This window comes from Pan troglodytes, chromosome 3 (genome assembly GCF_028858775.2).
Source record: "Pan troglodytes isolate AG18354 chromosome 3, NHGRI_mPanTro3-v2.0_pri, whole genome shotgun sequence".
NCBI classification, from domain to species: Eukaryota; Metazoa; Chordata; class Mammalia; order Primates; family Hominidae; genus Pan; species Pan troglodytes.
In genome coordinates, this window is record NC_072401.2 from 177,836,861 (window position 1) to 177,849,036 (window position 12,176).

Consider the following 12,176-nt stretch of genomic DNA (forward strand, 5'->3'; position numbering starts at 1 on the left):
TAGATCTTTACCATATGGTAGCCACTAGGCACATGTGGCTATTTAAACTTAAATTTAAATAAACTCAGTTCCACTGGCTACATTTCACCTGCTCAATAGCCATATGTAGCTAGTAGCTGCCATGTTGGGTAGGACAGACACAGCACTGTTCCATCACTACAGGAATTTCGATTGGACAGCTCTGTGCGGCAGATCATTTATAAGAGATTCAGAGATAGAAATATCAGTGAAAAGATTACATACACTGAAAAGCTCTGCCATGGTAAAAATATGTTAGCACCAGAAAGGAAGCAAATACTTTGGCCTGGGAGAGTGTAAGAAGTCCTCTCAAAAGAGATGACCATTAATTTGGATCTTAGAAGGTGGTATTTTAAGCTGATTAAGATGAAAGCTTTGAATAGCCATTTCTACTGTGAAAGGAAATTAAATCTTGGGACCCCCCCCACCTCCCCCAAATCACTAAGCTAAAGGGAAAAGTCAAAGTGGGAACTGCTTAGGGCAAACCTGCCTCCTATTCTATTCAAAGTCACCGCTTAGCTCACTGAGCTAAATGCATACCTGATTGCCTACTCTGGAAAGGCTCATCAGAAACTCAACAGAATGCAACCATTTGTCTCCCATCTACCTATGACCTGGAAGCCCCCTCCCTGCTTGAGTTGTCCTGCCTTTGCTTCTAGTTGTCCCACCTTTTCCAGACCAAATCAATGTTCATCTTCCACATGTCGACTGAAGTCTCATGTCTCCCTAAAATGTATAAAACCAAACTGCCCTGACCACCTTGGGTACATGTCAGGACCTCCTAAGGCTGTGTCACGGGTGCTCATCCTCAACCTTGGCAAAATAAACTTTCTAAATTAACTGAGACCTGTCTCAGAGTTTCTGGGTTCACACTACCTTTTATTAGCTATATGACTTTGGGCAAGTTATTTAACATTTGTATTTGTAAAATATGGAAATAAATAGGATACACCACAGAGCTGTAGAGATTAAATAAGTGAAATCTATAAAGAGCCTAAAACAATGTGCAGCACGTAGTGCTCAGTAAGCATAGATGATTGCTTTAAAGGTGATCTTGGAAATTTATTTGGATGATGAAGGGGCAATCTCACACAGAGTGACTAATGGGAGCAATTGCATAGAAATATGAGGGGTTTTTTAAATGAGTTTTAGGAAAGAACAGAACCCATTAGGGTTAGAGAAAGTGTTTAGGCATTATCAACCAAAGAGACATTGTCAACCAAAGGTTTAGATGATAATGGCTAGAGAGGTAGGTTAGATCTATAGGTTAGGGTTTATTTGTTTTTGTTTTTGAGACAGACCCATGCTGTTGCCCGGCTGGAGTGCGGTGGCGTGCTCAGGGCTCACTGCAGCCTTGACCTCCTGGACTCAAGTGAACCTCCCACCCCATCCTCTCATCTCAGCCTCCCAAGTAGCTGGGACTACAGGTGCAAACCACAATGATTGGTCAGTTTTTAAATTTTTTATAGAGACGGGTCTTGAACTTGTGGGCTTGAGGAATCAATCCTCCAGCCTTGGCCTTCCAAAGTGCAGCAATTACAGGCATGAGCCACCACGCCCAACTAGATTGGGGCTTAATTGTAAACAGTTTTGCTAAAGAGTTGGAAATCTTCCTGTAATCAGTGAGCCAATTGTTAAGCAAATACATCCCTGTTAGAAACACTCCCTTCTCTGTTCTCAGTTCTGTGATGCCGGAGTTGGAACGCTGCGGCATTTTCTCCTTTGCTGGGTGGATGGTAAATTCTGCCAATATGGGGAGTGAGAGAGTGGCCAGGAGGTGGGGAGCAGGGATTTGCTATTTCTCTGCTTGCTGTTCAAGCCCCTGTGTCACCATGGCAACAAAGCTTCACCTGGCCGGGGCAATTGGTTCCAGTCTCCAGTATGGTTGGTTGGTTGGTTGGTTTAGCACTCCTGGAGCAAGTTTCATCATACTCTCTCCGAGGTTTTAGCAACCACCAAGAAGTGGCCCTCCTTGGAAGTCTGAGACCCAATTTTACTCTCGGACTGCTCATGTGAGCTCCTGAAGTATTAGCACCAGCTGTGTACGCCCCATCCTCAGAAGTCTAAGTCTTGAGGCTCTTAAGCCTCCAACTCTTACGTTCTTATAACTCCAACTTCTTCCCTGGGGGTGGTAATTGCTTCCTGAAGTGTCTAGCTCTGTGTTAATTTGATGGTCCCATTTTAGTTTTTCGGTTCTTCAACACCACCAGTTCCTTATAAAGCTGATGCAGGTTTGAACAACAGGATTTGGAACTGCACGGGTCCACTAATATGTGGATTTTCTTCCACCTCTGCCAACCCCAAGACAGCAGGACCAATCCCTCCTCTTCCTCCTTCTCCTTAGCCTACTCAGTGTGAAGACAAGGATGAAGACCTTTCTGACGATCCACTTCCACTTAATGAATAGTTAATATATTTTCGCTTCTTTATGATTTTCTTAATAACATTTTCTTTTCTCTAGCTTACTTTATTGTAAGAATACAGTACATAATATATATCACACAAAATATGTGTTAATTGATGTTTATGTTATTGGTAAGACTTCCAACAGTAGGCTATTAATAGTTATGTCTTTGGGGAGTCTACAGTTGGGTTTTCTACCATGCAGGACGTCGGTCCCCCTAATCTTAATATTGTTCAAGGATCAGCTGTTAAAATTCTTGCTGTTGAATACCTGGAATTAGTTCTGTTTTCCTGATTGGATGCTGAATGACATATTGCTTGGTACCTGGAGTGAGGTTTTTCTCTACCACTAGCTCACCTGCATCTTTCTAAAGTATCTAAGGAACTTGCTTCTTCCTGTTCATCAGGTCGACTCAGCAGGATATCATCAATATAGTGGACTAGTGTGATGTTCTATGACATGTTAAGACACTCAAAAATCTCTGCCAATCTTGTGGCAAAGAGCAAGAAAATTGATCTGAACCTAAGGCAAGAGCTTGAATGTGTGCTATAGATCCTGATAGATAAAAGCAAACTGCTTTTGGTGGTTTTTGCAGACTGTTATGGAGAGGAAAAAGTACCTTCCAGATTAACAGCAGAATAACGTTTGCTGGGGACTGTAGAAATTCATTCCAGTAAAGACACTTCAGGCCAGGTGAGGTGGCTCACGCCTATAATTTAGCCCTTTGGGAGGCCGAGGCGGGTGGATCATTTGAGGTCAGGAGTTTGAGACCAGCCTGGCCAACATGGTGAAACCCCCTTCTCTACTAAAAATACAAAAATTATCCAAGTGTGGTGGCATGCACCTGTGGTCCCAGCTACTCGGGAGGCTGAGGTAGGAGAATTGCTTGAACCTGGAAGGTGGAGGTTGCAGTGAGCCAAGATCATGCCACTGCACTCCAGTCTGGGTGATAGAGTGAGACTCCATCTAAAAAATAAAAATAAAAAATAAAAAAAAAGACACTTCCAATGGAAAAGCAGCTGTAATTGGAGTTAATTAAGTCTACAGTAATCCACACTCATTCATTAGGATTCCTCTAACCTGCATAAGCCAAACAGACTTTACAGCTCACAGCATAGGAAGCAGCATGAGCTCTGTTCATGCTAGTACCTCTTGCCCACAGGTGTCTCGGGATGACGTGAAGAGGCTGAGGTGGAAGCCTCACACACCATGGGTTTATATCACAGCTGAGGAATCCCAACCTTAGGGAAGCCCAGTCTTTTATAATGGGCTGCAAGGAAAACTGCCAAATCTTTGCCCTGGAGGGAAACATTGTTCTTACGATACTGGTCAGTAAACAAACCTGCAGTCTCCTCTGAAGGAAGATACTATATTTTTTAACACTGTTCACTATATGAACATCTTTAAAAAGATATTCTGAAACAAAAGCTGCCAGGGCATCTGCTTGCAAGATGCGCAGAAATGCAAACAACTCAAAATGGATGGGTATACCAAAAAGCATTACAAATCCATTTCTGTTTCCTGATCTTTACTCCCCGTTTTGGTTGCAGCATTGAACTGCTTCTGTCTTCATCTGTATTTAAGCTTAACTTCTTGAGGAGTCTCATCATAGAGCAAAATAGTATTTCATAATTATCATCAGACTGTGGTTTTTCAGAAGTGGCTACACTGAGAGGCTCTGGCCCAGATTCTAAGGCACTCCTGATGGAGGAAATAATTTTAACACTCATACCACCTCTGAACAGTTTTTCTAAGTTGAAAGGCATAGCAATAAGAATGCAGTACACTAAACATATGAATTGAAAATATGGTCGATATTTAGGCAATCATAACTATAAACTTAAATAAGACTACATCTACTTAAATTACTATTTAAATATTTTATACTCAATATTGGTATCAAATTCTTAAAAAGTGACTACAAGGCCAAGTGCGATGGCTCACACCTTTAATCCCAGCATGTTGGGAGGCCGAGGCAGGAGGACCACCTGAACCCAGGAGTTTGAGGCTAACCTAGGCAACATAGTGAGACCTCCCTCTCTACAAAAAATTGAAAAAAAATTAACCAGGCATGGTGGTGCACACCTGTAGTCTCAGCTACTTGGGAGACTAAGGAGGGAGGATCGCTACAGCCTGGGAAGTTGAGACTGCAGTGAACCATAATTGTGCCACTATGTTCCAGCTGGGGCAACATAGTGAGACCCTGTCTCAAAAAAAAAAAATGACTACAAGATTCAATCATTTACTTAAATGTCTTGATATCTCAGATGTTAAACTTCATTTTTATTTTTGTTTTTTAGAGACAGGGTCTCGTTCTGTCACCCAGGCTGGAGTACAGTGGCACAATCATATCATAGTTCATTGTAACCTTGAATTCCTGAATTCAAACAATCCTCCTGCCTCAGCCTCCTGAGTAGCTGGGACTACAGGTGCATACCACCATGCGTGGTAAATTTTGAAAATTTTCTGTAAAGACAGGGTCTCACTATGTTGCCCAGGATGGTCTTATACTCCTAGCCTCAAGCCATCCTCCTGCCTTGGCCTCCCAAAGCACTGGGATTAAAGGTGTGAGCCATGGCGCCCAGCCCTTAAACTCTGATTTGACTGATTTTGAAGCTAAGTAATGTAGAGTCTTGGTTGTTTATCTCCACTTACTGTAATTTACTCTATCAGATTCAAGCGAGGTGCATATTAGAAGCATTTTCCTCAATAATGTATTAAAAATGTATTTGGCAACTTCATGTCTCTATCTGTATAGATGAAACTGTTGATAATGTTCACTAATATAATTGTAACTTCAGCTAAAGGTCAAGTCGGTTACAATTAATAATAACTATAGTGAGCTATAATGTCACTTTACAAATGAAAACTGATAGGAACAGATATCTTTCTCTCTCCACAAATACACAGAGATAAAATTAAACCTTTCTGATTATACTGTGAGTTTGTATAGGGATGAATCTAAGAGCTACAAAGCGATGAAGTGATGGGCAATGTGTGAGGCCACTGGATCTTGTATAATGACCATAGAAAATTAAAACATAGGCCGGGCACGGTGGCTCATGCCTGAAATCCCAGCACTTTGGGAGGCCAAGGAGAGCAGATCACCTGAGGTCAGGAGTTCGAGACCAGCCTGGCCAACATAGTGAAACCCTGTCTTTACTAAAAATACAAAAATCAGCTGGGTGTGGTTCGGGCATCTGTAATCTCAGCTACTCAGGGGGCTGAGGCAGGAGAATTGCTTGAACTAGGGAGGCAGAGGTTACAGTAAGCTGAGATCGTGCCATTGCACGCCAGCCTGGGTGACAAGAGTGAGACTCAGTCTGAAAAAAAAAAAAAAAACCCAAAAAAGTTAAAACATAAAAAAATTAATATATTAGTCAAGGCATGTAATCATAACTAAAACAAACAAACTCAGAAATCTCAGTGGCTTAACACGTCATGGGTTTATCTATTCCTGACATTGCCCGCCTACTCTGGGGCAGTGAGGAGGGGAGTTTTCCACCTGCAGGAATCTAGGCTGGTGCAGACAGCACTGCCCAGAACATGTGGCCTCTGCAGTTGCTGTTTTGAAGGGAGATGGAGGATATACACTGGCTCTTAAGTCTCCTAGGCTGCAGGGGACACATGTCACTTCCACTCTTGTCCATCATGAAGTCTCATCCTACCTGTGTGAGAGTCCTAGGAAAGCAGAGGGCACGTGGGATATTTAGAAAGCGTGGGTGTGAGTCATCTCAGCTGTGATTAGAAACCTCTTTTTAAAAGGGGGCTCATCCTTTTGGATGTGCAGCATGTGAGGAGATAAGAAAAACTTCCTTTAGCTTTTCCTTGAAAATTCAACCATACACTCAACTTGGGGGATTCTAGGTAGGGAATATTTTATCTTCAGTAACTGCATTTCTTTATACTTTTGCTCTTTTCTTGCCTGGTTTGTTAACTCAGAATTTTGATCGTATGTAACTGGAAGAATAAAGGGGTTACATTAAAAACACTTCTTGCTAATGGGAAGGCTGTCCTCCTACCTTCAGTCAATATAGCCGCCAATCACAGATGTTGAATATCCCACACAGAAACGTAGGGGGTCCCTTTCACTTCCTTACAAGACCAGGAAATGCAGGAACTGAGGAGTGAAAAGAAGAAATAAGTTGGAAAAATATTCATAACACTGCAGTAGAAAGTATCTGTTTCTTATTGGTTATCCATTGTTGAATCATTCAAAAACATAGTGGCATCAATCATTCAGCAACAAATTTTGTTTCTCACAATGATGTGGGACAGCATTTGGGCTGAACTCAGGCAGTTCTGCTGGTTGTGCTTGAGGTCCCTCATGAGGCTTCACTTCTCTGGGACTCAACCTGGGCTGCGCCGTCTAGGAGGGTCTCACTCATATCTTTGGCAGATGGTGCTGGCTGTTGGTGGGCTTCTCACTCCACATGGTTTCTCATCCCTTTTTCACATGGTGGTCTCAGGCTTCCACAAGGATGAAATCAGAAGCTGCAAGGTCTCTTGAGGGCTAGCCTCGAAATTAACCCAACATCACGCTACTCCATGTCTTAGTCACAGAAAGAGACAGGACCCATCCAAATGCAAGACATGGGTAACATGCCCGCTCCTCTTGTTGGGAGGAGAAGGCAAGTGACATTGCAAAAGACTGCACAGGAGGAATTATTGTCAATATTTTGCAAGCGATCTACTCCTGTTCCTCTGTTTCCTTCAAGTCTTAATGGAATATGATTTGGTTTGATGTAGGTAATTTTCCCACAAAGGATTCAAGAGAGTAGAGGGAGAAGTTACATTCTCAAGGAGAAAAGTTAGCTTTTTTCTTGCTGCTTTTTGCCTTCCAAGTGTGACCTTTTCCCTCTAGCTGTGTTAAGTCCCAGGATAGGGTAAAGGAATTACCTAAGTCATTTCCATCTGATTTAACCAAAGAGGACAACTTCCCTCCAGATGGATGTCACGTACCAGTGTATGAGCTGGTGCATGCACAACAGAATAAGACTAGCTATGTAATTTGTAAGGCAAAGTGCAAAATAAAAATGTGGGCTTCTTGATCAAAAATTAAGAATTTCAAGATGATAGCGGATCCGTAAAAGCAAGCATGGGGCTTCTCTAAGTGTGGGGCCTTGCAGCTGAGTCCCCAGCTCAAGTGTTAATAAAGAGGCATGGAAAAAAAGCATGTTGATCATATAATTTGTCCTATACAACTCAAGAAGAAAGTTTGTGAGATTTAAAAAAATAATCCTTTTTTTTGTTGTTGTTGTTGTTGTTGTTTTCAGAGAGAATGTGACTCAAAGGGTAAAATTACTGTCTTTCATTTCCCTAGACAGGGACCATTTGGCTGACAATTAAATTGAGTTCTTCCTTACAAGGAGTAATGTTTTACCTTAGCCAATGTGTCATTATGTACATAATGAATATGGTTCTACAGAATAATTTGAAACATAATGATGAGAAGTACTGACTTCACTTTGAGAGAGATACCTCAAAAATTATAAGGTAGTTAGGAAAATATTTCTTATTGTCACACTGGCAGGGAGGTCACAAGCCCCACCAGCTTCTGAATGTCTAAGTCCAACCCAGGCTTGCAGGCCTGGTCTCTGAGGTGTGCAAGCTGTGCAGCCTGGGAAGCTCATTGCCTAGAGGGGGTCCATGCTTGGAACCAGTTATATAGTTGGCCCCATTCTTCAGTGATACTGTAAATCCACACTTCCTTTAATACCTGTCTGCACACAGCAAATATGTCCTCAGTTGTTTGCATATCTGTTCTAATGAAGTCACTGAAAGATTACTCTACATTTGTGGCTCTCAGTGGGGTAAATTTGGCCCCAAGGGACATTTGACAATGTCTAGGGACACCTTGTTTGTCACGACTGGAGGGAGAGGGGACAGGGTGGGGTGCTGACAACTTGGGGGAGGGAGCAGATTGCTGATATCTGGTGGGTGAAGGCCAGGGCCGCTGCTGGACATCCGACAGTGCACTGGACAGTCTCACACAATGAGAAGTATCTGGTTCCAAATGTCCACAATGTGGAGGTTGAGATATTCTGTTTTGGATTAACTCAAACTTGCAAAAGTGTACTGCTAAGTGGGAGATGGGGACTCCAAGGTGAGGATGGGGCTGTGAGCAGATGGTGTGGATTCCTGTGAAGTCTCCAAGGAGAACACAATGAAAGGAAGAGGGCGGCCCTCACATACCTAAGGATGGAAGGTGGGGGATGGGCAGGCAACGTTAGAACTGAGCTCCACAGACACTTATCCCACCTCGGGAGGTGGAGAAAGGAGAACAAACAGCATGTACATTTATGGACAGTGTGAACTGTGATAAGCAAAGGTTGAAATTATACACATAGTTGCAGACCTTATGAATATTTTACTTCCTGCTGTTACTAACCATCACTGCAGCTAGATGACAGAGTTAATACAAAGCTGGCCCCGCTTATCATGAACAGGTCTTAGGAGTAAGCTACTCTGTTGAACTATAAAGAGTCTCAAAAACATGCTCCCTTCCCTCCTGAGATCTGAAACAATTCTCAGTAAGACAAAAGATCAAAGCAGTTGGAAAAAAAAAACCCTCAAATCTGTCACTGATGGAGTTGTTATTTGAGAAGGTGCTTATGTCCATGGGCAAGCATCTTCCTAATATTCAACTCCAGGTGTAGAATGAAGCCTCTCCTAGTCACAGGCTTGTGGGACCTGGATGCAGGCAGAATCAGCTGCTGTCAAATACATGGTTATAGAGAAGCAGAACAGAGCATTTGCTCCCTGTGGCAGCTCAGACCAGGTAGGGAGAGGAAGGGGCTATGCACGCTCAGTTCTCCTTCCAGTTAACCAATCCCATTCAGTGGCTCCCTCTCTTGTAGGGTTGGGGACTGCTGCAGGTGGCAGTTATGGAGGATGGGGCTGGGGGAGTGAGGACAGAGCCCTGGAGTAATGTGCTAGTGGGGCTCCCTACACATGGGAGAGTAAAATAGGAACGGGAGAAAGATGCCATCCTGCCCGCCTTGCAGACAGGATCAGTGTGCAGTCAGCTACTGCCTTTGGAGATAGGGGACCCAGCATGATGAAGCTCCTCCTTATTATCATGAGAACAGAGGAGAATGGGGTTGAGGGAGGAGCAACTAGAAGATGAAGAAATCTTTGCCATATATGGAACTGCTAAGGTGCACTGGCTTCATTTTCAAAACTCCTCTTTAATGACCAACTGAAGTTAGGGGCCCAAAAGGTGACGAATCATGTCCAGAAGGCTAGCTTCATCCATTTAGGGGAAAGAAGTGACTAAGAATCCAGCCTAAGCACAAGTATGGGAGAGGGAGAGATGGAGTCCCTGCTTCCTTCCACAGTATCCCCCAGCACCTCCATAAAACCCAATTCTTTCTTTTTAAAAGCCTGGTGTGGTTAATTCCATCTTGTATATCGGTAAAGGGAGCTTGGAAAACACTATTTTCTCCAAGTCTTTATTCCCTTTGTTCTATCAGGTATGCTTATGCCATGATAAAGCAAGTCTGAAGGTCTTTCCTGCCGTATGATATACCCTGGGCTACTCCTGCAGGGAAGCAGCCTTGTTCCTCATTCCTCTCATTTCACATATTCTCTCCCTACACTACTCATGTTGAATATTTTTACAGGGTCCTCCCTGTAGAAACCTGTCCTAATATCGAATATCCTGACTGACTACTTCTTCTACTCTGGATCAATAAGGGATCTCTTTTCTGATCCTCTCGATCCTCTCCTGTTTGATGTCAAGTCTTATGCCCACCAAAACCCCCATCCTTTTCTTCCTTGAGTCTTTGGGAATCTTCATTGGTTAGTTCTCTAGCATGCTGTTAGTGTTCTGGCACAAAAACACTAATACCTCTGGTTTTTAGGAACTGGACTGCATCAGTTTTACTTGCCCCCCTTGGGTAGCTCAGATCAGGTAGGGAGAAGAAGGGGCTATGCATGCTCCCTTCTTCCAGTTAACCAATTCCATTCATCCATCCCCTCTGTTGTGAGGTGAGGGGTGCTGCAGGTGGCAGGGATGGAGGACAAGGACTGGGGGAGTGAGGACAGAGCCTGGGGATGCTGTGCTTGTGGAGCTCCCTCCATATGGAAGAAGAAAAATGGAAGAAAGTTGCTATCCCACCCACCTTGTGATTGGAACGAATGAGCAGCCAGTCACAGCCCTTCATCATGCAGCCTGCATGAATCCACTTAGGACAGCAATTCCACTGGATGTTTTCTTCTGTTTGTGTAGGGCATTTATAGTCTCTAAAGTTCTCTCTGGAGCAATTCCTTTGAGAGGATATCAAAAGTAAAGATCCTGATATATTGGCTTTAAAAAGTTACACTACTGGGCTGGGCATGGTGGCTCACACCGGTAATCCCAGCACTTTGTGAGGCCAAGGTGGGTGGATCACCTAAGAGTAAGAGATCTAGACCAGCCTGGCCAACATGGCAAAACCCCATCTCTTCTAAAAAATACAAAAATTAGCTGTACACCGTGGCAGGCACTTGTAATCCCAGCTACTCAGGAGGCTGAGTCAGGAGAATCACTTGAACCCGGGAGGTGAAGGTTGCAGTGAGCAGAGATTGCACCTTTGCACTCCAGCCTGGGAGACAGATCAAGATCCAGTCTTAAAAAAAAAAAAAAAAGTTACATCACTGGCCTGCAAGAGACAGAGATTTTAGAGCTCTGACCTCACCAGATTCAAGCTTTTAATTGCCTTATCTCTGGAGCTATAAAGATAATGAGTGTTGGCAGTAAGAGTTGCTGGGTTACCCTTATTTGCATCAACTGCAGAGGCATAGCTGCCAGCTCCCTTCCTAGGGCACGCGATTCACCTCAGTGCTTACATTCCCCATCAAGACGCACTTTGGCTGCTTGGACTTATGAAATTCCTTTTAAATATTTTAATTAGTTATTGTAAATTGTTCTATATAACCCATAAAAGGAACCTCCATGCCAGAGCTCGTGAAGCAGGTAATGAATCCCAAAATAGTGTTTGCACAATGGGAGCATGTCTTCCCTCTGGGCTATTCCTTTAGATATCCATGAATTTGCCTTTATAGGAGGGACCATGTGGGATTAGCACAGGAGAAAAGCATTAATTTCCTTCCCAAGATAAATATTTCTGTAATAGGTTATATCATGTTTTTATTCCTGCTTTCTCCCATCTTTAGTACAGATATTTTGGACATGCTAAAAATGACCATCTACCCAGGCATGGTGGCTCACTCTGTTCTTAGACCTGGTTGTCTAGGGTCCAGTCTGACAAGGACAATGACAATAGAGAGATTGAGCCTTTCTATCTCTGTTGATAATTTTTTGCTGGCTTAAGACCAGTTAAGCAGGTGTATCTTAGCAGATGTACCTCAGTCTTCCACGAAGATAAAATTAGAAGCTTCAAGGTCTCTTGAGGCCTAGGCTTGAAATTAACCCAACATCACGCTACTCCATGTCTTAGTCTCAGAAAGAGACAGGACCCATCCAAATGCAAGACATGGGTAACGTGCCCGCTCCTCTTGTTGGGAGGAGAAGGCAAGTGACATTGCAAAAGACTGCACGGGAGGAATTATTGTCAATATGTTGCAAGCGATCTACTCCTGTTCCTCTGTTTCCTTCAGGCCTTAAGGGAATATGATTTGGTTTGATGCCACTCACTGCAACCTCCACCTCCCGAATTCAAGCAGTTCTTCTGCCTCAGCCTCCTGAGTAGCTGGGACTACAGGTGCGTGCCACCACGCCTGGCTAATTTTTGTATTTTTACTAGAGATG